The sequence below is a fragment of the Symphalangus syndactylus genome, chromosome 5, assembly GCF_028878055.3.
Source record: "Symphalangus syndactylus isolate Jambi chromosome 5, NHGRI_mSymSyn1-v2.1_pri, whole genome shotgun sequence".
Classification (NCBI taxonomy): domain Eukaryota; kingdom Metazoa; phylum Chordata; class Mammalia; order Primates; family Hylobatidae; genus Symphalangus; species Symphalangus syndactylus.
In genome coordinates, this window is record NC_072427.2 from 92,696,366 (window position 1) to 92,720,234 (window position 23,869).

Below are 23,869 nucleotides of genomic sequence, written 5' to 3' on the forward strand. Positions count from 1 at the left end.
GAGTGAACTCCCATTCACAATTGCTTCAAAGAGAATAAAATACCTAGGAATCCAACTTACAAGGGATGTGAAGGACCTCCTCAAGGAGAACTACAAACCACTGCTCAATGAAATAAAAGAGGATACAAACAAATGGAAGAACATTCCATGCTCATGGGTTGGAAGAATCAATATCGTGAAAATGGCCATACTGCCCAAGGTAATTTATAGATTCAATGCCATCCCCATCAAGCTACCAATGACTTTCTTCACAGAATTGGAAAAAACTACTTTAAAGTTCATACGGAACCAAAAAAGAGCCCGCATCGCCAAGTCAATCCTAAGCCAAAAGAACAAAGCTGGAGGCATCACGCTACCTGACTTTAAACTATACTACAAGGCTACAGTAACCAAAACAGCATGGTACTGGTACCACAACAGAGACATAGATCAATGGAACAGAACAGAGCCCTCAGAAATGATGCCGCATAGCTACAACTCTCTGATCTTTGACAAACCTGACAAAAACAAGAAATGGGGAAAGGATTCCCTATTTAATAAATGGTGCTGGGAAAACTGGCTAGCCATATGTAGAAAGCTGAAACTGGATCCCTTCCTTACACCTTATACAAAAATTAATTCAAGATGGATTAAAGACTTATATGTTAGACCTAAAACCATTAAAATCCTACAAGAAAACCTAGGCAATACCATTCAGGACATAGGCGTGGGCAAGGACTTCATGTCTAAAACACCAAAAGCAATGGCAACAAAAGCCAAAATCGACAAATGGGATCTCATTAAACTAAAGAGCTTCTGCACAGCAAAAGAAACTATCATCAGAGTGAACAGGCAACCTACACAATGGGAGAAAATTTTTGCAACCTACTCATCTGACAAAGGGCTAATATCCAGAATCTACAATGAACTCAAACAAATTTACAAGAAAAAAACAAACAACCCCATCAAAAAGTGGGCAGAGGACATGAACAGACACTTCTCAAAAGAAGACATTTATGCAGCCAAAAAACACATGAAGAAATGCTCCTCATCACTGGCCATCAGAGAAATGCAAATCAAAACCACAGTGAGATACCATCTCACACCAGTTAGAATGGCCATCATTAAAAAATCAGGAAACAACAGGTGCTGGAGAGGATGTGGAGAAATAGGAACACTTTTACACTGTTGGTGGGACTGTAAACTAGTTCAACCATTGTGGAAGTCAGTGTGGCGATTCCACAGGGATCTAGAACTAGAAATACCATTTGACCCAGCCATCCCATTACTGGGCATATGCCCAAAGGACTATAAATCATTGCTACTATAAAGACACATGCACACATATGTTTACTGAGGCACTATTCACAACAGCAAAGACTTGGAACCAAGCCAAATGTCCAACAACGATAGACTGGATTAAGAAAATGTGGCACATATACACCATGGAATACTATGCAGCCATAAAAAAGGATGAGTTCATGTCCTTTGTAGGGACATGGATGAAGCTGGAAACCATCATTCTCAGTAAACTATCGCAAGGACAAAAAACCAAACACCGCATGTTCTCACTCATAGGTGGGAATTGAACAATGAGAACACATGGACACAGGAAGGGGAACATCACACTCCGGGGACTGTTGTGGGGTGGGGGGAGGGGGGAGTGACAGCATTAGGAGATATACCTAATGCTAAATGACGAGTTAATGGGTGCAGCAAACCAACACGGCACATGGATACATATGTAACAAACCTGCACATTGTGCACATGTACCCTAAAACCTAAAGTATAATAATAATTAAAAGAAAAAGGCAAAGAAAAAAAAAAAAATGTGCCTAAGGTAAATTCTTTCCCAGAAGCTAGTGTTTGGTGAAACAAACCCTGGGACATCGTCTGTATTTCATCCTGCTTTTCCTAATGTGCCCCTGCCAATATTACCGTTGTGCCTGGTGGAATTATTACCCTGTCCTCTGTGTCCCCCAGCCCGTGTGTGTCTGTCTCACTTGGCACCCATCAAGCCCCACACAACCCTGTGGAGATGCATCCAGGGAAGAGCCCCATCTCCGCTTTTTTCTGGCCGCTGAGGCAACCCTCTGCATTACCCCCAAGGGATTGGCTAAAGCGACTCCCTGGTCAAAACCATACTGGCACTTCTTCATCTATTCCAGTGGCTTTCAAACTAAAGAAACTATGCTCTGAAGGAAAGCTCAAGCAGAAGCTCAATATTTAAGGCAGACAAAGTGGAGAGCTTGGTTGCAGCATGGGTGGAGGCTCAGAGCCCTACCCCTCAAACCCAACTGCCCCAAGACTCTTGCCACTGGAGCACAGGTTAATCCTCACTGCTATGCAGCATTCAGTCCAAACGCCTCAGCTGAGCCTCTGAGCATCAGCAGGTTCTGGGCCCTGGGACCCTCTGCAGACCAAAACTCTCCCCTTTTAGCCTACCTTATCAAATGTCTACATTCCCTAGACAGGGCACACCCTCTCAGGCCACTTCGGCTTTGACAATATTGTTCCTTTCTTTCTGGAATGTGAATTCAGAGCCATCCAGGGAGCTCAGACATCCTTCCCTAACTCCCCTGGGGAGCCAGTAGGCTTCCAAGTATGGGTCTTCAGAGATCTGTAAACTAACGCTGCCCTGTGTGTTCACTCCTCTTGTCTGTCTTCCCCAGTACATGACAAGCTCCCTGTCAGCCAAAGGTGGTCTCACTCATCTTTGTTCCCAGCACCTTTTGTAATGCTTGGCGCTTAGTTGGTGCTCAATACTTATTTATTGGATGGATGGATGGATGGATGGATGGATGGATGGATGGATGGATGGTTGGATGAAGGGGTGGCTGAGTGGAGGGGTGGATGGATGGGTGGATGGGTGGATGGGTAGATGGGTGGACAGGTAGACGGGTGGATGGATAGATGGGTGGGAGGATGGGTGGATGAATGCGTAGGTGGATGGGTGGATGAGTGGATGAATGAGTAAGTGGATGGGTAGAAGGGTAGATGAGTGGATGGGTGGATAGGTGGAAGGGTAGATGGGTGGATAGGTAGATGGGTGGATGGTTGAATGGGTAGATGGGTAGATGGGTGGATGGATGGGTAGATGTGTGGATAGGTGGATGTGTGGATGGGTGGATAGGTAGATGCGTGGATGGATGGATGTGTGGATGGGTGCATGGGTAGATGGGTGAATAAGTGGATGGATAGATGGGTGGATGGGTGCATGGATGAGTGGATGGATGGGTAGTGGATGGGTAAACAGGTGGATGGGTAGATGGATGGATGGATGGATGGGTGGATGGGTAGACGGGGAGATGGGTGGATGGGTAGATGGGTAGATGGATGGGTGGATGGGTGGATGGTGGATGGTTGGATGGGTAGATGGGTACATGGGTGGATGGTTGGATGGGCAGGTGGATGGGTGGATGGGTATATGGGTGAATAAGTGGATGGGTAGATGGATGGGTGGATGGGTGGATAAGTGGATGTGTAGATGGGTGGATGGATGGATGGATGGATGGGTGGGTGGATGGGTGGATGGGTGGATAGATGAGTGGGTAGATGGGTAGGTGGATGGGTGGATGGGTGGATGGGTAGATGGGATAAGTGGATGGATAGATGGGTGGATGGGTGGATGGGTGGATGGGTAGATGTGTGGATGGGTAGATGAGTGAATGGGTGGATGAGTGGATGGGTAAGATGGGTGGATAAATGGGTGGATGGGTGAATGTGTAGATGGGTGGATAAATGGATGGATAGATGGGTGCGTGTGTCGATGGATGGGTAGGTAGATGGTTAGATGTGTGGATAGGTTGATGGGTGGATGGGTAGATGGATGGATTGTTGGATGGGTAGACGGGTGGATTGTTGGATGGGTAGATGGGTAGATGGGTGAATGGATGGGTACATGGATGGATGGGTGGATGGGTGAATGGGTAAATGGGTGGATAAGTGGATGGATAGATGGGTGGATGTGTAGATGGATGGGAAGGTGGATGGCTAGATGTGTGGATGGGTAGATGGGTGGATGTGTGGATGACTGGATGAGTGAATGGGTCGATGGATGGGTGGATGGGTGGATAGATGGCTGGGTGGGTGGATGGATGGATGGATGGATGGATGGATGGATGGATGGATGGATAGATGAGTAGATGGGTGACTGGATGGGTGGCTGAGTGGGAGGGGGTGGATAGGTGAATGGAATATTCAGAGTTTGCCATTCAGGTGACTACAGCAGCCACTGAAACCTTTATTATTGCTTTGACAGTTGCGTTATATTTTGAAAATTTCATTCTTTGCCAGCTGGGAATTATCGGGTGCTTTCCATCTATAGTAGAAATGTTTATTCTACCAAATTATCTCATATTTTGACAAAACACAACGACTACTTACATGAATTTCTGTGAAATTGATTAGTATACATTAACTAAAGGAGTCCTCTTATCCAATTATTGCTTGTGGCTGTGACCCACGTACTTATAACCAGTAGGATACATTTAACCACCTAAGGTCAGTATGTACCCCAGAAAGGCAAGTGCTTCCACATTCACCACCTAGGCAGGGCCCCTCAGGATGGACAGATGTTACACCCAATGGGACTCAAAGAGCACAATGGAGGAACTCGGAACAGCAAATGTCTCCCACATAAAATATATGTGTATATTTTATGGCAGCTGTCCTTAGCCAGCACGAATGCACACATCCTTTTACGTGTTTGCTCATATAATATGATCTTTCTTCCCTTATAAATAAATATGTCATTTTGGGTCTTCCCAACAGTTACTTGATTTACAGTTTTCCTAAATCACAGCTCCATGGTTATTTTCTCTCAAAATCCTGAAATCATCTCCAGAGAGAAGACATGTGGGCCACCTTCCATCCCCCAAGGAGGCTTGGAGCAGACCAGTCTCTGCCTCCCTGTGCTCCAGCATCAAGGAAATCCCAAAGACAAGAAAATGGGAAATATGGCTTCCCAAACCATCGCTTGTCACTGGTACAGTGGGGTAAAGTGAGGACAGAGCAGCCTTGCCAGAGGCCATGGTCAATACATTTCAGGTCTCATTTCCAACTTCTTTCTCGTCAAGCCAGTCTCAAAAACCATTGTTTTTTCACTTTTATAGACTCAAGGTGAACAGATGACTCCTTCCCTTTGTGGACTGTATCACAGCATAACCACCCCAACTACAAACACCGCCACTCATTAGCACATTTATGTATAGGTGCAGGGCATTCTTTATACATTATCTTATTTAATCCTTATAGTCCTGCAAGATCAGTAGTATCAGTAGCTATTTTCTAGCTGAGGAAACAGAGGCTTGGAGATTTAAATACTTAGTCCGAAATTACATCACAAATGACAATTAGTATCACACAATTATAACAATGAATGGAAAGTTATACTGCTGGTTACACAGTGAACATTATGAGATGATCTAATGTCTGGGTCCTCTTGTATTGAAAGGAAGAAACGAACACCAGCATTTACCCCATCATTAGCTACACGGTGACAGGGTAAGTAGGCTAGAGCCAGAGGGGGCATGAGAACGTTAATCAACCCCTGCCAAGGCTGGCAGGGGCACAACACTGGCTAATGATGGAGGAAACAGCTGACAGGGGGCGAGTGACCTCCTAGCAGGGTCACTCCACAAATACTAGGTCCTGCTGGGTCTCTCTCCCAGGTGGCCATCAAGTGGGGCATCCCAGCAGCATTGCATCAGCTGGGGGGGATGGCATGTACAGGCCAGGGATTGAGCAGGTCTGAAGACCATAGAAAGTTGCATAAGTGGAAGTAGGGGTTGCAAACTCTTGGCATGCTTAGTCTCATTTCACTGCTACCCATTCCTTAATCCACTCTTAAGGCCTCATGGGAAGTTCTCTATGACCATTTACCTTGGGAGAAAAAAAAAAAGGGGCCCAATTTACTGGTAGCACTGCCAATCACATATGCCAGCCCCAGCCAGCAGTGGGGTGAACACTGCAGCATTACAGCCAGTGTCGAGCTGGAGCTGGCTGGGACCAGTTCACAAGAGCCAACCAAAATTTTTCCAGGAATTTTGCAGACTGGTTGTTAAATGCAACCACTATTAAAAACAAAATTATACAAACTTACAATTAAATAAATTATATGTTAAAAGAAAGGTTTAAAAAAAATACTCAAAATTCATCTCTTCTTCATCACTTTATGTGTTTTACTATTATCTCTGTTCTTGAGGTCACCGACATCTATTGTATATGCCTGGTGGAAATGCTATCTAATGGAAGACTATAGCACCTCTCTTCCCAACTCTGCTGTCAGGGACATCAAGCCAGTAGCTTGAGACTGGTGACTGTGAGAATATTTATACCACAAAAATTGGCAAATACTACAAATTACAGCTTCTATTTTTCCAGAGAGTCTGTTGTTAAACATTTCCCAAAACAAACCAGAGATGATTTTGAAAGATGGTGGAGAAGGTAAATATTTTCAGTAGACATAACTTCAAGGGTTCTCTCACTGTCTACGTTGCCTAGAGGAAGAAATAGCTAGACCAGAACATAGGCAGCAGCTATTGGTTTGACTGGGCAGCCAGGGTCTTGGAAGAACCACAGTTGAATGATTGGTATCAATAAATTCAGAAAGAAGACCCTTAGGAATGAGCGCTGGGTGTGCAAATACCTGTGGTCCATGCAAATGCTCACCAATAAGTCTTTACTGCGGAGAAGGGTCCCAGTCATTTGGAATAAGGCCCTGCTACCTATGACTGTCAATCACCAACCTCCCCAACCATCACTGTGCTTGCTTGGGAACCCAGCAACAAAGGGACCATGGTTTCAGGATGGATCCTATTCATGAGCTCAACAATACAGACAGCTCCTTCTCCAAGGCTGACTCAGCTGCTACACCACTGAGTACTTAATTTTCCAATGCAGTAACTATGTGTGAACACTCAATTCTAGACCAATATGGCAGCTACCTGGCAAACAGTTGTTTCACTGGGACTCCATCGCCCCAGCAATACGTTCTCACTGGAAGAGACTCTTACTCTGATTTGAGCTTGCTTTTTCCAACACCCTCACTTATACCAACACCATCACACATGGCCCTACTGGTCACCTTTCTTACTGTCTCAGTATCAGATATGACACTGCTTCTGAACAAGGATTCACTTTATCACATTATTGGTATCACACCAGCACAAGAACTAAGGCAATGACCAAGTGCCTATGGAATTCATAAGCCTTACCATGTACCCATTATTCACAATCAGCTAGGCTCATGAAGAGGCCTACTGAAGACTCAGTTACACCATCAACTGGGAGGCTACACCCTGCAAGATTGAGGGCCATCTCACAAGATACAATGTGCATGCTGAGCCAGTGACCTGTATGATATGAGACTGTTTCTCCCATTACAGGAAGACATGGGAATGGGAAGGAGAGGAAGTGGGGATGGGGCGTCTCAGGACCACATCTAAAACCCATTTGCAAAATGTTTGCATCTTGTCCTACAACCTATAGGGTCTGCTTCTTTAGAGATCTTGGTACCCAAGGGAATAGCACTTCCAACAGAGGACATGACAATGAGTACATGCAGTTCGAAAGGTAGAGTTTACTTCCCAACCAGAGCTCAGGCTTTTTTATTTGCATCCAAAATCCTTGAATGGTACAGAAAAAAAGGGAATGCTTCTTATAAATTGAGTGAATGAAGACTTAAACAGGACTTCACAAAAGTTCACCATTGAATCAGGAGAAAAGAAAAAGGGAAAGAAAATGAAAGGATGGGAGAAAAGAGAAGAAAGTGAGGGAAGAGAAGAGAGTAAGGGAAAGGACATCTAGGGAAGAATTCCCCAGAGCAAATACATGAGCCAGATATGCATTTCAGTGGAAGCCATGCCTTGCCCAGAGTAAGCATTCAATCTATTCTAGCCAACGAATGGATGAATGCATTTTAAAGATAAGCAGAAGTATTGAGAAATAAACACGGTGACACTTCTGTTGTGAGAACATGTGAATGGATCCCCACTGTATGTGGGGCTGGAGATGGGAGGTCAGCCTGCATCACCAGTGCCACTACCTTCTATACTCCCCTTTGCATCTCAAGGAAGCCAGGAATTACCTTTGCCAACTCTCCATCCCTGGCTGGTTCTGGGTGAGTCTGTCCATGAGAGGAACTTGTATGAAGCCTGGAAAGAGGAAGGAAGGAGAAGTCCCTCTTGTCCCAAAGCAGCTGCAAGCAGACACACGAGACTCCACGGCCATCTGGTAAACTCTTCAACGTCACCTACTTTGCTGCTGCAGTTGGAGAAAGTTGGTGCAAACTGCCCAGAGACCCTGGAAGTCACTCCAGTTTTCTGAAATCCAGACATTTCAGTGCCTCAGGAGAGAACAGTCCTGACCTTCTCTCCTCCAGCTCTCCCAGCAGATAGGCAAGCCCCTAACTCCCTGACTAAGCCCTTCAGACCTGAAATCCATTGAGTGGCTTCTTTACCCTGACCAACACAGAGGCCATCAGTTCTTGGTGCATTACAATTCTTGGGCATTTTAGTGCATAAAATTCACCAACTCCAGGGACTGACTGCTAAGAAACCCTGGAGCTTTCCGTTTCCTTATTCCCAATGTTATGAGAGGAAATAAAGCAGAGAAAGGAAGCTGGAGGGGAAAGGGTGCCATCTTGAAGTAGGGTGGTGGTGGCAGGCAAAACAAGGGGCCCCTGAAAGTAGATTCGCTTCCTAATCTTCAGAACCTGTGACGGTTATCTTATATGGCAAAAGAAGTGATAAGGTGGAGATTCTTGAGAGAAGGAGCTTATCCTGTGTTATCCAGGTGGGCCCTAAGTGCTGTCACATGTAGCTTATAAGAGAAGGGCAGATCCAGAACACACACAGAGGAGAAGGAGGCAGAGATCAGAGTGATGTGGCCGCAACCCAGGAAGACCACAGGCCACCAGAACTGGAAGAAACAAGGAAGGGAATTTCCTCCCCCCGCCCCGATGCCTCCAGAGGGAGAGGGGCTCAGTTAACACTTTGATTTCAGCCCAGGAGTACTGATTTCAGACTTCTGGCCTCCAGAACCATGAGAGAATACATTTCTGTTGTTTAAGCCACCCAATGCGGTGTACAGTTGACCGTTAAAGAACGCAGGACCCCTACACAGTCAAAAATTCACATATAACTTTTGACTCCCTAAAAATTTGACTAACAGATTAGAAGCTATTAGTAGTATAATTGACTGGAAGCCCATAACATAAACGGTTGATTAACACACGTTTCATATATGCATTACAGACTGTATTCTTACAATAAACTAGAAAAAAAGAAAACATTGTTAAGAAAATCATAAGGAACAGAAAATACATGGACAGTGCTATGCCCTGTTATCAATACCATAAGTTTATGTCATCTGTTTACAAGCTGGATCATCTGTCTGAAATGGCAGCAACCACAGTGGCAGGCCTCAATCCGAGTTCTGTAGCAAGTCAACTTTTCCTTGGCATGTCATGACTTTTGTCTGCTTCTTGGGAGCACTTCCAGCACCACTAGTGGAACTTCGCGTGGGTCCCATGATGTTATTCAATGTTTACAATATTGCGCCAGACACGACATAAAATACATAGGACACTCGAGAGATCACTTTTTCCTGTGTTGCACAATTTCCTGGAGAAATGAACTGCTCACACAGAGAGGATGAGCATCACATGGCATTTTAAGCAGATACTCACAACACTTGGGCTCACCACAATAACAACAGGAGGTGGCTTTGAAATTAGTGCAGTGGTACAGTGTGTATGCAGTTGTGATTAAATAGTGCACCTTTACGTTCGCTTACATTTCTCTCTACTGAATTGCTCCCTATATGGTCTATAAGTGTTTGTGTGCATAAGCTTTGATAAACTTTAACCTTTTATAATAGATTTGTGTATATTTTATGGCAGTAAAGGATAAAATAGACTAGTATCTGCATATGTTTTATGCATTCATGACATACCTTTTTCTTAATTTTTCAATATTTCTATGCTATGCGGTTCATCTGCAAGTTTTTTCAAATTGTTGCAAATCTCCAAAATTTTTAAATATATTTGTATTGAAAAAATATGTATATAAGTGGATCCATGCAGTTGAAACCCATGTTGTTCAAGTGTCAACTGTATTTATGACACAACAGCCATAAGGCAAGTGTGACTGGGACAGTGACATTTTCTGAACCAGAAAATGGAAGTGTGCAGAGGAGAGACATGAACAGAAGGGAAGACTGGAAAAAAACAAGAAGAAATTAGTTCAAGAAAGAGGTGAGTGAGACGGGCTTGGACTCAGGAGATGGTGGACGTTCTTAATATCTGTGGAAGGCAGAGAGAGCCAGCTGGATTGTGTGAGAGTAGGGAGATGAAAAGGGACATCAGAGACAATGTCCAGGTGTTCAGAATGGTGTTTCCATTTGCCGGGGAAGGAGGAGGCTTGCCAAGGAGCTGCCAAACTTCCACACACGATTCTGCAGCCCTCAAGCAGACCAAGGTGTGAGTGTTCCTTTGGAATCAGTGTTTGACCAGCCCAGGAAGCTGGACATGAAGGGAGGTTCAGGGGCAAGCCACATGGCCCTTGGGGTGATCAAGGGGTGAGGAGCTACCCCAAGAACCTCACTAAGATGCCCACAGCTTTATCATCCCTGCTGGGCACATTGTCCCCTTAACACTGACCACAGGTGTCCTCACACAGAAGCCATGAATGAATACAGGGAATGGGCCGACCACACACTGTTTGAAAAATGTGCCCATGCAGGCATGAAATCAGACAGAATCAAATCTCAATCAGTCATAGAAATGATGATGAACTTCCCAGCTCATCCCACTGCTGCTGGAGAGTTGGTATAACATCATAACGCACACGTCCAGAACAAGAAAGAAACAGAAGGATGTTTCAAGTTAGTTCCCCATAAGTAGCTTTGATTAAACTATTGATATGGTTTGGCTGTGTCCCCACCCAAATCTCATCTTGAATCGTAGCTCCCATAATCCCCATGTGTCGTGGGAAGGACCCAGTGGGAGGTAACTGAATTATGGGGGTAGTTTTTCCCTTGCCATTCTCACGATAGTGAATACATCTCACAAGATTTGATGGTTTTATAAAGGGAAGTTCCCCTCCACATGCTCTCTTGCCTGCTGCTATGTAAGATATAACTTTGCTCCTCCTTCACCTTCCGCCGTGATTGTGAGGCCTCCCCAGCCACGTGGAATTGTGAGTCCCTTAAACCTCTTTTTTTTTAAATAATTCCCAGTCTCAGGAACGTCTTTATTTGCAGCGTGAGGGTGGAGTAATACAACTATTGATTAAAATATTTGTGAATTTTCTTTACATTAAGTTTATCCACTCCCTTTTAATTCTCTATTATTAAAGAAATCTGAGGTTTTATTTTATAAACTTGCAGTGCCCTCCTGAGCCCAGGACCAAACCCACAAGCCCCAGGATAAGATAAGCCTCCTCCTGAGGAAGAGTCCTTGGGGCTGCGTCTCACACCACAAGGCACAGGCTGCTGGGCAGAGGAGGCACCACATTGTGGGGGATCTTCAGCCATTCCTTCTTGCCCAGTAACAAAAACTGGCCCCAGTGAGTCAGGAGGTGTTTGAAATGCTTGTTTCCTGGTGCCGTAAAGAAATAGCACTTGAGGCCGGGCGCGGTGGCTCAAGCCTGTAATCCCAGCACTTTGGGAGGCCGAGGCGGGCAGATCACGAGGTCAGGAGATCGAGACCATCCTGGCTAACACGGTGAAACCCCGTCTCTACTAAAAATACAAAAAATTAGCCGGGCGTGTTGGCGGGCGCCTGTAGTCCCAGCTCCTCGGGAGGCTGAGGCAGGAGAATGGCCTGAACCCGGGAGGCGGAGCTTGCAGTGAGCCGAGATCGCGCCACTGCACTCCAGCCTGGGTGACACAGCAAGACTCCATCTCAAAAAAAAAAAAAAAAAAAAAAAAAAAAAGAAATAGCACTTGAGCTGGGCGTGGTGGCTCACGCCTATAATCCCAGCACTCTGGAAAGCGGGCGGATCACGAGGTCAGGAGATCAAGACCATCCTGGCTAACACGGTGAAACCCCGTCTCTACTAAAAATACAAAAAAATTAGCTGGACGTGGTGGCGTGCGCCTGTAGTCCCAGCTACTCGGGAAGCTGAGGCAGAGAATTGCTTGAACCCAGGAGGCAGACGTTGCAGTGAGCCGGGGTCACACCACTGCACTCCAGTCTAGTCGACAGAGCAAGACTCTGTCTCAAAAAAAAAAAAAAAAGAAAGAAATAGCACTTGAACATAAATTTAATTTTTTTAGCAAGGCCAGTTTTATACTTTCTGCAGAAAGGGTACACTCGCCAGCAGTTTTGCCACGAGAGTACACCAAACAAAGGAGACGGGATCATTTATAACCTGACACGTCCACCCTACTGCTGTGTCCAGTTTCCACTGGCTGGAATGTGACCTCACATTCTGTATTTGTCTCGATTGGCTAGCAACTTAGAACTTTTTAAAACAGGCAAAGGCAGAGGAGAACAGAGGAAGGAGGAAGTAACTTTGTGGAATGCTGAGAAAGGTAAAACCACCTTCGAATAAGGAAGAGGAACAGGCTATGACCTAATGCTTGTTTGGACCAGTATAAGGATGTCATGGCAAATATTTAGGCTAAATTGTGGGAGCTAAGAACATAAAGTATATTGATTTCTTTATTACAGCTAGCAGATATTTAAGAATGCTAGTGCAGGTCTTTGAATAAATTTTGCTTTTAAGAGAAGTTACTATTTGTTCCTAATTAAATGGGGAGAAGAGTCTTTGAAGAGGAACCTCTACTTTACTTTTTACAGGAGGGCTCAGGGCTACTGCCAAGGATAACAAAGACGTAGGGGAAAAGATCAGAGCTTAGTCCCTAAACATGACTCCCTGTTCTTCAAGGGAGAGGGGTCTCAACAAGTGGTGCCTCAAAGCCCCTAAGTGCTCACGTCATGACCCAGCTATGATACCATGATGGCCATATTGCTTCCATTGCTAAGACTCCCCTGAGGAGCCTCCAGAGAGGTACCAGCTAAGGGAGGCTCTTGGTGGGGCAGCCACCATCTGGGTTGCGATCCCCACTCTGAGTGACCCATGGAAACCTGCCTGCCCCTCCCAGGCATGTGCAGGGATTTCTTGGGACGTGCCACTACACCGTCAGTTGCTGAGGGCCCAGGTCACCTGTTTGCTCCTCCTGTCTCAGCGGCCTGTGGACACGTGACCGGGATGCATTTGCTAAGTGGGGAGATGAACGTTGAGCTTCCCAGTGAGCGGACAGTGAGTTGCTCTTGCTCAGTCCCCTCTCCCACCCAGAGGCAGTGAGATGGGGGCCTCCACCAGGCTGCACAGGAAGCCAGAGTCCTCACTGGGCCCTGCCAGACGCCCCTCTCTATCTTTGCCTGGGAAAGCCGCTGAAATCACCATCCACCAGGCTATTGGGCAGCTCATCTTACAACCTCGTCTGCATCCCAGCCTTCTCTTGGCTGGATGCTCCGGTGATGTGGTTGCTCCATAGGCAGCCTCCCCACACTTCAAGGCTTCAAATCATCCTTCATTTTCTCATGATTTTACAGGTCAGGGATTGGGAGGACAGGCACAGAGGATGTGTCTCTGACCCAAGCACCATCAGCAGGTGCCTCAGCCTGCTTGTCTTGCTCTGTCTCCGCAGTCCCCAAACTCCATAAGATGTGAGCTCTTCCCAGTCGGGAAGTCTCCAGGTGCCCCTCCTTACAGGATGGCAGCTTCCAAGGGGCTAGAAGCTGAAGTACCTCAGTTAACGTTAATGTCTGTCAATGAAAAGAGCCAAACTCTGCCCATAACACAGCCCCAGGAGACCCTGAGAACATGTGCCCAAGGTGGTCAGGGCACAGCCTAGTTTTACACACTTTAGGGAGACACTAGACATCAAGTTCATGTCGGATAAACACTGGTTTTGTCCAGAAAGGCGGGACAACTGGAAGCGGGGAGGGGGCTTCCTGGTTATAGGTAGATTTAAATTTTTTCTGCTTGGCAATCGGTTGAAGGAGTTAAGTTACTATCTAAAGACGTGGCATCAATAGAAAGGAGTGTCTGGGTTATGTTAAGGGGTTGTGGAAACCAAAGTTTTATCATGCAAATGAAGCCACCAGGTAGCAGGCTTCAGAGAGAAGAGATTGTAAATGTTTCTCGTTAGACTGAAAGATCCTGTTCCACCAGTCATTCTGAAAGGGAGGAGGGGATAGTGAGGCATGTCCAGCCCCCACCCCACATCGTGGCCTGAACCAGTCCCTCAAGTTAGCCTTCCAATACCCTTGCCAAGGGGAGGGGTCCCTTCAGATGGGGAGGGCAGGGGACGGAGTTAGAATTTTATTTTTGGTTTACCTATCCACACGAGGAACAGAGTGATTTTTCACCATATTCTGATGCTCCATGCAGTCAGATTCCACCATGCAGAGCCTCCACCATCACAGGGTGGCAAGTTCACAGAAGACCATAGGCGTGGCAACAGCTTCGTAGTTAGCTTTGGAAAACCACCTGCCACATTAGGCCTCACTGCCATTTCCCTCCCACTTCTGTGGACGCTGGGCTGGGAAGTGGCCTGGTGAGAGGGGTTAACTCCCTCAGCCAAGTTTCCACACTGTCCCCTCCCTCTGCAGCACCTGCCCAGGGCAATGCCCACCTGGCCCTCCTCTGCTTCCTTCTCCGAATTCACACATCACTTCCCCACCAAAAAGTAGCAACAAGGAAGACAGAACCACATCATATTCACAGCATTCCAATTAGAGGATCACAGCAGCTCCCTGATGAAAACACAACTGTCAGGATCGCTATTCACATCATCCCTTAGTTTGCAACCCGTGCTGAAGCCACGAAGAGCTGCCCTATGAAACCCTCTGAGCCACAGCAGTGATCTCACTGCTCTGGCTAATGCACCCTAACAAGCCCTGGAAGTGAGAAGCCTGCAATGGGAAACGCAGGCGGACAGCTACTTAGCCGGCCCTCAGACACAAGGTGACCAAGATAACTGGTGTCAAATGGAATCCGAACAAACGGTCTCCGGGGATTTATCCACACCTCGAAATGCTGAAGGGAGGCTGCCAGGGCCAAAGATCCAGGAGAAACAAATTAGGTGGAAACCCACAGCCCCACCCTCCCCCTCACCTCCATTGCCAGCAGCTGAAGATAAACCAAGACCTGGGGCTGAGCCTTCACCCTTCGTGGGCCACACCAAATTAGACACTCATTCTGCAACTCGAATATCTGTGCACAGAGCAGTAAGCTTCTAAGTGGGAAATTCTTCCTCCAGGCATTGCAGCACTGCAGAAGCCATAAGGCACATAAACAGAGAAGCACCAGGGCCTGAAAGGAAGGCAGCGCTGGCTGTGATCACTCCCTAGAGCCTGGTCCCTTAGGGCTGCCAAGAACCCAGAGGTCTGTTCCGCGTGTGCAAAGCAGGCAGGATGAAATCCTGACAGAGCCCAAGGGGGTGCAGGAATTGATAACCAAGTCGAGAGGGGACAGCCAGAAAGAACTCAGTATGAGCATTTTTGCAGCCCACCACCAATTTCACACATATATGTATTGTACTTTCTCTCTCTGATCTTTTCAAATTAAAAATAGTTTTAAACAAATTATTGCTTTAACATTTAGAAAAACATTTGCAGGCTAGGCACGGTGGCTTGCACTTGTAATTGCAGCATATTAGATGGCTGAGGCAGGAGGATCATTTGAAGCCAGGAGTTCAAGACCAGCCTGGGTAACATGGCAAGACCCCATCTCTACAAAAACTTTTTAAAAAGCCAGACATGGTGGCTCTCGTGGGTGCAACTGGCTGGGGCCAGCATCACAGGTGGTAGAAGATTTTCCCAAGACAGTTGTAGGTAAAGAAAGGCCAATTTATTAGGTAAGGTACAGAGAAATGTTGCAAGGGTGTAATGGACAGCACAGCAGAGAAAGGGCTGTGTGCAGAGAGGCAGGGGCTGGAGGGAAGTTTTACAGGTTCACGCTGGAGGGGGCTATGTGCAGATTGAGGTTGTGCTGCTGGCGCTATGTGTGGAGCAAGGTATTTGGGAACAGGATGTTGTGCTAGTGGGTTGTCTGTGATTACTGGTATCTCAGAACAATGGCTCTCCCCACAGGGGGCCCCTTTCTCATTGTTGCTTACTAATTTGGACTCCACAGTGGTGCATGCCTGTAGACTCAGCTACTCAAGAGGCTGAAGCAGGAGGATCAATTGAGTCCAAAGGATCACACCACTGCACTCCAGCCTGGGTAACAGTGAGAGATGCCATCTCTAAAAATAAAAATAAAAAACTTTACCCTCTCAATAACCACAATATTCAGACCATGGCTTTGGTTTGATTGCAGGCTACTTGAGATATAGGAAAAAAAGATTCAGAAAATAAAATAGGGCTGAAAAAAGAATCAGGGAAAGCTAGAAAAAACTCCAGGGCTGCCCTGGGTGCTGGAGGAGGGGAGCAAACAAACGTCCTCCAGCCTGGTCAGTGTCAGCAGGCTTGTCCCCAAAGATTAGGGGTCATCAGGGGTCATCTGGGGCGGGAGCAGGGCTCACCAGGTCAGGTCCAGGGCTCTTGGGGACTGTCTCAGGCCTAAAGGAAGGAGCTTCTAGCCACTATGGGTGACTACCTTGCTACCACATGCTGAGCCCAATGTGAATGCCTGTAAGGGGTTGAAATAGTATCCCCCAAATTTCACATCTACTCAGAACCTCAGGATGTGACCTTATTTAAAAATAGGGTCTTTGCAAATGTAATTAGTTGAGGGTTGAGAGGATGTCAGGCCTCTGAACCCAAGCTAAGCCATCATATCCCCTGTGGCCTGCACGTACACATCCAGATGGCCAGTTCCTGCCCTAACTGATGACATTCCACCACAAAAGAAGTGACAATGGCCTGTTCCTGCCTTAACTGATGACATTGTCTTGTGAATTTCCTTCTCCTGGCTCACCCTGGCTCAAAAGCTCCCCTACTGAGCACCTTGTGACTCCCACTCCTGCCCGCCAGAGAACAACCCTCCTTTGACTGTAATTTTCCTTTACCTACCCAAATCCTATAAAATGGCCCCACCCCATCTCCCTTCACTGACTCTCTTTTCGGACTCAACCCACCCACACCCACGTGAAATAAACAGCCTTGTTGCTCACACAAAGCCTGTTTGGTGGTCTCTTCACATGAACGCAAGTGAAATTTTGGTGCCGTGACTCGGATCGGGGTCCTCCCTTGGGAGATCAATCCCCTGTCCTCCTGCTCTTTGCTCCATGAGAAAGATCCACCTACAACCTCTGGTCCTCAGACTAACCAGTCCAAGGAACATCTCACCAATTTTAAATCCTGTAAGTGGCCTTTTTACTCTCTTCTCCAACCTCTCTCACTGTCCCTCAACCTCTTTCTCCTTTCAATCTTGGCACCACACTTCAATCTCTCCCTTAATTTCAGTTCCTTTCCTTTTCTGGTACAGACGAAGGAGACGCATTTTATCCGTGGACCTGAAACTCCAGCGCCAGTCATGGACTCGGGAAGACAGTCTTCCCTTGGTGTTTAATCACGCGGGGACGCCTGCCTGATTATTCACCCACGTTTCAGAGGTGTTTGACCACGCGGGGACACCTGCCTTGGTCCTTCACTCTTAGCGGCAAGTACCGCTTTTCTGGGGGGGGGGCAACAACCCCCCAACCCCATCTCTCTGTGTCTCTACCCCTTCTCCGCTTTTCTGGGGATCAAGAACCCCCCACCCCTTCTCTCCGTGTCTCTACTCTCTCTTTTCTCTGGGCTTACCTCCTTCACTATGGGCAAGCTTCTGCCCTCCATTCCCCCTTCTCCCTTAGCCTGTGTTCTTAAAAACCTAAAACCTCTTCAACTCACACCTGACCTAAAACCTAAATGCCTTATTTTCTTTTGCAATGCCACCTGACCCCAGTACAAACTCGACAGTGGTTCCAAATAGCCAGAAAACGGCACTTTCCATTTTTCCATTCTACAAGATCTAAATTCTTGTCGTAAAATAGGCAAATGGTCTGAGGAGCCTGACGTCCAGGCATTCTTTTACACATCAGTCCCTCGCTAGTCTCTGTTCCCAAAGCAAGTCGTCCCAAATCTTCCTTCTTTCCCTCCCGCCTGTCCCCTCAGTCCCAACCCCAAGCGTCGCTGAGTCTTTCTAATCTTCCTTTTCTACAGACCCATCTGACCCCTCCCCTCCTCGCCAGGCCGAGCTAGGTCCCAGTTCTTCCTCAGCCTCCACTCCTCCACCCTATAATCCTTTTATCACCTCCCCTTCTCACACCCAGTCCGGCTTACAGTTTCGTTCCGTGACTAGCACTCCCCCACCAGCCCAGCAATTTCCTCTTATAAAATGCAGCTGGAGCTAAAGGAATAGTCAAGGTTAATGCTCCTTTTTTGTTATCCGACCTCTCCCAAATCAGTTAGCGTTTAGGCTCTTTTTCATCATACATGAAAAACCCAGCCCAGTTCATGGCTCGTTCGGCAGCAACCCTGAGGCGTTTTACAGCCCTAGACCCTAAAAGGTCAAAAGGCCGTCTTATTCTCAATATACATTTTATAACCCAATCCGCCCCCGACTTTAAATAAAGCTCCAAAAATTAAATTCCGGCCCTCAAACCCCACAACAGGACTTAACTAACCTCTCCTTCAAGGTGTACAATAATACAGTAGAGGTGGCCAAGTAGCAACATATTTCTGAGTTGCAATTCCTTGCCTCCACTGTGAGACAAACCCCAGCCACATCTCCAGCACACAAGAACTTCCAAACGCCTGAAGCGCAGCTGCCAGGGGTTCCTCCAGAACCTTCTCCCCCAGGAGCTTGCTATAAGTGCCAGAAATCTGGCCACCAGGCCAAGGAATACCCACAGCCCAGGATTCCTCCTAAGCCGCATCCCATCTGTGCGGGACTCCACTGAAAATCAGACTGTTCAACTTACCTGACAGCCACTCCCAGAGCCCCTGGAACTCTGGCTCAAGGCTCTCTGACTCCTTCTCAGATCTTCTCGGCTTAGCAGCTGAAGACTGACACGCCTGATTGCCTCTGAAGCCCCCTAGATCATCACGGACGCTGAGCTTCGGGTAACTCTCACAGTGGAGGGAAAGTCCATCCCCTTCTTAATCAATATGGAGGCTCCCCACTCCACATTACCTCCTTTTCAAAGGCCTGTTTCCCTTGCCTCTGTAACTGCTGTGGGTATTGATGGCCAGGCTTCTAAACCTCTTAAAACTCCCCAACTCTGACACCAACTTAGACAATACTGTTTTAAGCACTCATTTTTAGTTATCCCCCCCCGCCCAGTTCCCTGACTATTCCTGGACTATAGCCACATCTCATTGCCACCCTTCTTCCCAATCCAAAGCCTCCTTTGCATCGTCCTCTTGTTTCCCCCAACCTTAGCCCACAAGTATAGGATACCTCTACTCCCTCCTTGGCGACCAATCATGCACCCCTTACCATCTCATTAAAACCTAATCACCCTTACCCCGCTCAATGCCAACATCCCATCCCACAGCACGCTTTAAAAGGATTAAACCTGTTATCACTCACCTGTTACAGCATGGCTTTTAAAGCCTATAAACTCTCCTTACAATTCCCCCATTTTACCTGTCCTAGAACCAGACAAGCCTTACAGGTTAGTTCAGGATCTGCGCCTTATCGTCCAAATTGTTTTGCCTATCCACCCCATGGTGCCAAACCCATATACTCTCCTATCCTCAATACCTCCCTCCACAACCCATTATTCTGTTCTGGATCTCAAACATGCTTTCTTTACTATCCCTTTGCACCCTTCATTCCAGCCTTTCTTCGCTTTCACTTAGACTGACTCTAACACCCATCAGGCTCAGCAAATTACCTGGGCTGTATGGCCACAAGGCTTCACAGATGGCCCCCATTACTTCAATCAAGCCCAAATTTCATCCTCATCTGTTACCTATCTCGGCATAATTCTCATAAAAACGCACGTGCTCTCCCTGCCAATCGTGTCCGACTGATCTCTCAAACTCCAGCACCTACAAAACAACAACTCCTTTCCTTCCTGGGCATGGTTAGTGTGGTCAGAATTCTTACACAAGAGCCGGGACCGCACCCTGTAGCCTTTCTGTCCAAACAACTTGACCTTACTGTTTTGCATAGCCCTCAAGTCTGCGTGTGACGGCCGCCACCGCCCTAATACTTTTAGAGGCCCTTAAAGTCACAAACTATGCTCAACTCACTCTCTACAGTTCTCATAACTTCCAAAATCTATTTTCTTCCTCACACCTGACGCATATACTTTCTGCTCCCTGGCTCCCTCAGCTGCACTCACTCTTTGTTGAGTCTCCCACAATTACCATTGTTCCTGGCCTGGCCTTCAATTCAGCCTCCCACATTATTCCTGATACCACACCTGACCCCCACGACTGTATCTCTCTGATCCACCTGACATTCACCCCATTTCCCCATATTTCCTTCTTTCCTGTTCCTCACCCTGATCACACTTGGTTTATTGATGGCAGTTCCACCAGGCCTAATCGCCATAGCATAGCAAAGGCAGGCTATGCTATAGTATCTTCCACACCTATCATTGAGGCTACCGCTCTGCTCCCATCCACTACCTCTCGGCAAGCCGAACTCATTGCCTTAAGTCAAGTCCTCACTCTTGCAAAGGGACTACACGTCAATGTTTATACTGACTCTAAATATGTCTTCCATATCCTGCACCACCATGCAAGAGGTTTCCTCACTACACAAAGGTCCTCTATTATTAATCCCTCTTCAACAAAAACGCTTCGCAAAGCCGCTTTACTTCCAAAGGAAGCTGGAGTCATTCACTGCAAGGGGCATCAAAAGGTGTCAAATCCCATTGCTCTAGGCAACGCTTATGCTGATAAGGTGGCTAGACAAACAACAAGCATTCCAACATCTGTCCCTCACGGCCAGTTTTTCTCCTTCCCATCAGTCACTCCCACCTACTCCCCCACTGAAACTTCCACCTATCAATCTCTTCCCGCACAAGGCCAATGGTTCTTAGACCAAGGAGAATATCTCCTTCTAGCCTCACAGGCCCATTCTATTCTGTCGTCATTTCATAACCTCTTCCATGTAGGTTACAAGTTGCCAGCATGCCTCTCAGAACCTCTCATTTCCTTTCCATCATGGAAATCTATCCTCAAGGCATCACTTTCAGTGTTCCATCTGCTATTCTACTGCCCCTCAGGGATTGTTCAGGCCCCCTCCCTTTCCTACACATCAAGCTCAGGGATTTGCCCCTGCCCAGGACTGGCAAATTGACTTTACTCGCATGCCCCGAGTCAGAAAACTAAAATACCTCTTAGTCTGGGTAGACACTTTCACTGGATGGGTAGAGGCCTTCCCCAAAGGGTCTGAGAAAGCCACCGTGGTCATTTCTTCTCTTCTGTCAGACATAATTCCTCGGTTTGGCCTTCCCACCTCTATACAGTCTGATAATGGACCAGCCTTTATTAGTCAAATCAGCCAAGCATTTTTTCAGGCTGTTGGTATTCAGTGAAACCTTTACATCCCTTACGGTCCTCAGTCTTCAGGAAAGGTAGAACGGACTAACGGTATTTTAAAAGCATGCCTCACCAAGCTCAGCCACCAACTTAAAAAGGACTGGACAATACTTTTACCACTTTCCCTTCTCAGAATTCAAGCCTGTCCTTGGAATGCTACCAGGTACAGCCCATTTGAGCTCCTGTATGGATGCTCCTTTTTATTAGACCCCAGTCTCATTCCAGACACCAAACCAACTTGGACTGTGCCCCAAAAAACTTGTCATCCCTACTATCTTCTGTCTAGTCATACTCCTATCACCGTTCTCAACTACTCATACATGCCCTGCTCTTGTTTTCACTGCCGGTTTCCACTGTTTCTCCAAGCCATCACAGCTGATATCTCCTGGTACTATCCCCAAACTGCCACTCTTAACTCTTAAGGTAAATAAATAATCTTTGCTGGCAGGATTATGATGAATCTCCTTAAGCACTCTCTAATTAGATGTCCTGGGTCCTCCCAATTCTTAGACCTTTAATATCTGTTTTTCTCCTTCTCTTATTCTGTTTAGTTTTTCAATTCATACAAAACCATATCCAGGCCATCACCAATAATTCTAAATGGCAAATGTTTCTTCTAACAACCCCACAATATCACCCCTTACCACAGAATCTTCCTTCAGCTTCATCTCTCCCACTCTATGTTCCCACGCTGCCCCTAATCCCGCTCGAAGCAGCCCTGAGAAACATCGCCCATTATCTCTCCATACCACCCACAAAATTTTCACCATCCCAACACTTTACCACTATTTCATTTTATTTTTCTTATTAATATAAGAAGGCAGGAATGTCAGGCCTCTGAGCCCAAGCTAAGCCATCATATCCCCTGTGACCTGCACGTACACATCCAGATGGCCAGTTCCTGCCTTACCTGATGATATTCCACCACAGAAGAAGTGACAATGGCCTGTTCCTGCCTTAACTGATGACATTATCTTGTGAAATTTCTTCTCCTGGTTCATCCTGTCTCAAAAGTTCCCCTACTGAGCACCTTGTGAACCCCACTCCTGCCCGCCAGAGAACAACCCTCCTTTGACTGTAATTTTCCTTTACCTACCCAAATCCTATAAAACGGCCCCACCCCTATCTCCCTTCACTGACTTTCTTTTCAGACTCAGCCCGCCCACACCCAGGTGAAATAAACAGCCTTGTTGCTCACACAAAGCCTGTCTGGTGATCTCTTCACACAGACGGATGCGAGTGAAAGAGGAGATCATAGAGAGGGCCCTAAATCCAATGGCTGGTGTTGAGGACTAAACTCTGACTTTCATCTTGCCCAAGTTCCTATCTAAGGGGTCTAGGGAGTCATGCTCTACAAATCAGAAATCTCATCAGATGAATTTTATTTAACCCTAAATATTGTGACTTACTTTCCAACATGACTGGCATAACATTACGAGACAAGGAAGAAAATAAAAATATTCTACCCCCAAAACATTTTCCTTTGCCGTGTTTTGAAATGGCCCTGCAAAGCTGTTGTTTGTGAGGGAAAATTTGCATCTGTAAAGACTCCCTATTAACATAGCTAGATCTTTTTCTTCCAGACCCTCTTAATCCTAAAGAGATTCACTAAGATCTGAATAGGAAACATTTGTCATCTGCTGTCTCTAAGGAAAGCCACTATAAGACTTCAAAAGAACTTTGGACTCTAATCTTTTATCTTAAGCTGAATATTCCCTTTCTATGGATCCCAGGTCTTTAGACAAACTCAACGAGTTGTCAGCCAGAAAATGTTCAAATTCACCTATAGCCAAGAAGCCCCCTCACTTTGAGTTTTTCTGCCTTTCTAGACCAAACCAATGTATTTCTTAAATGTATTTGATTGATATCATGACTCTCTAAAATGTATAAAACCAAGCTGTGCCCCGACCACCTTAGACACATGTTCTCAGGTCTCAGGACCTCCTGAGGGATGTGTCATAGGCCATGGTCACTCATATTTGGCTCAGAATAAATCTCTTCAAATATTTTACAGAGTTCGACTCTTTTCATCAACAGTGTCCTCATAAGAAGAGAAGACCCAGAGAGAGACAGAGGAGCTCATGTGAAGATACAGAGGCTAGAGTGATGTGGCCACACGCTGGGGAAGCCTGGAGCCACCAGAAGCTGGCAGAAGCTGAGAACAGGTTCTTCCTGCTGACCACTTGACTTTGGACTTCTGTCATCCAGAACCATGAGAGAATAACATTCTGTTGTTCTAAGTCTGTAATAATTCATTACAGCAGCCCAGGGAACCCAATACAAAACCCTAGGCCCAAAGTGTCAAATCAGCAAAGGGAAATCCAGGAAAAAAGCTGCAGGCTCTGAGGAAGGCAGCAGAGGTGGGGTCAGCCACGTGGTAAAGC

The 23,869-nt window shown here is 46.5% G+C and overlaps 1 pseudogene; it reads right to left on the reverse strand.

The window, feature by feature from the left end:
• Positions 1 to 2,927: 2,927 nt before the first annotated feature.
• LOC134736735 (guanine nucleotide exchange factor subunit RIC1-like) lies at positions 2,928 to 3,531 on the reverse strand (annotated as a pseudogene).
• Positions 3,532 to 23,869: the final 20,338 nt, after the last annotated feature.